This window comes from Dama dama, chromosome 6, assembly GCF_033118175.1.
Source record: "Dama dama isolate Ldn47 chromosome 6, ASM3311817v1, whole genome shotgun sequence".
Classification (NCBI taxonomy): Eukaryota; Metazoa; Chordata; class Mammalia; order Artiodactyla; family Cervidae; genus Dama; species Dama dama.
This window is the reverse complement of record NC_083686.1, coordinates 20,601,079-20,602,069: the sequence shown is the minus strand read 5'-3', so window position 1 is coordinate 20,602,069 and position 991 is coordinate 20,601,079.

Sequence of the window (991 nt, the reverse complement as noted above, 5' to 3'; positions counted from 1 at the left end):
TGGCAGAGGAGGAACATGCCAAAGAATCATTTTCATATTTTGTAATTACACGTTGTTTCTGAAAGAGAAATTTTACAGGTGAAGAGAACATTAGTGAAAAGGGTTGAGACTGAAGATTTTGTTTGCCCTGCTTGCTCTAAGAATCCCCTTTAACTCAAGTCATCCTTAGCTCTAAGCCCACATCCACCCCAAACCCTGTAATACTTTGTTCTGATGAGGGCCAGACACAAGTCTCCAGTATGTGCTTTGGTGCCAGCAATAAGCATCATCTGTGGAAAGAGAATATGGATGGTCATCAATGACAGAGCCTACATTGCATCCAAAATCCTTACTGGGACAGTAAATAAAGCCTGTCTGACCTGAAATGGCTTATTTTTATGATGACTCAGACTTAATCTCACCCTATTAATAATACATAGAGAAGGAAATGGCAACCCACTCCAGTATTCTTGCCTCGGAAATCCCACGGACAGAGGAGCCTGGCGGGCTACAGTCCATGAGTTCGCAAAGATGCAGACAGGATTGAAGTGACTAAGCATGCAAACATTAATAATATGGGGCAGAGAACCAAAGTCACTGGGCTATTCTGTTCATCACTGATACCAACTTGACTTTACCTGAAGAAAAAAGACCCCCACTTAGGTAGACGGAGGGGTTGCATCAGATAACTGGGAGACTCAGGACTTTTAAGCCCAGTGGAAAAAAAACTTCCACCATGGCATTTGGATCTACAAGCACTAGAGCTGTTGCTATGGCAAGTTCAAGTCTATAAAACTCACACCACTTCCACCTGCTTCAGTCCATCCTTCTTTCCTTTTAAGCAATGTCCAAAGGCCTCAGGGAGAGTAATATAAACTTTGCTCATCCCAGGAATCTGATCTGGTTGGCTGGACTTCCATTCCTAGAATGCTTTCCGCCTGCACATTTCATCTGGCACAGAATCCTACAGTGTTGCATTCATTGCTTTACCATTTAAAAATTTTTATTTATT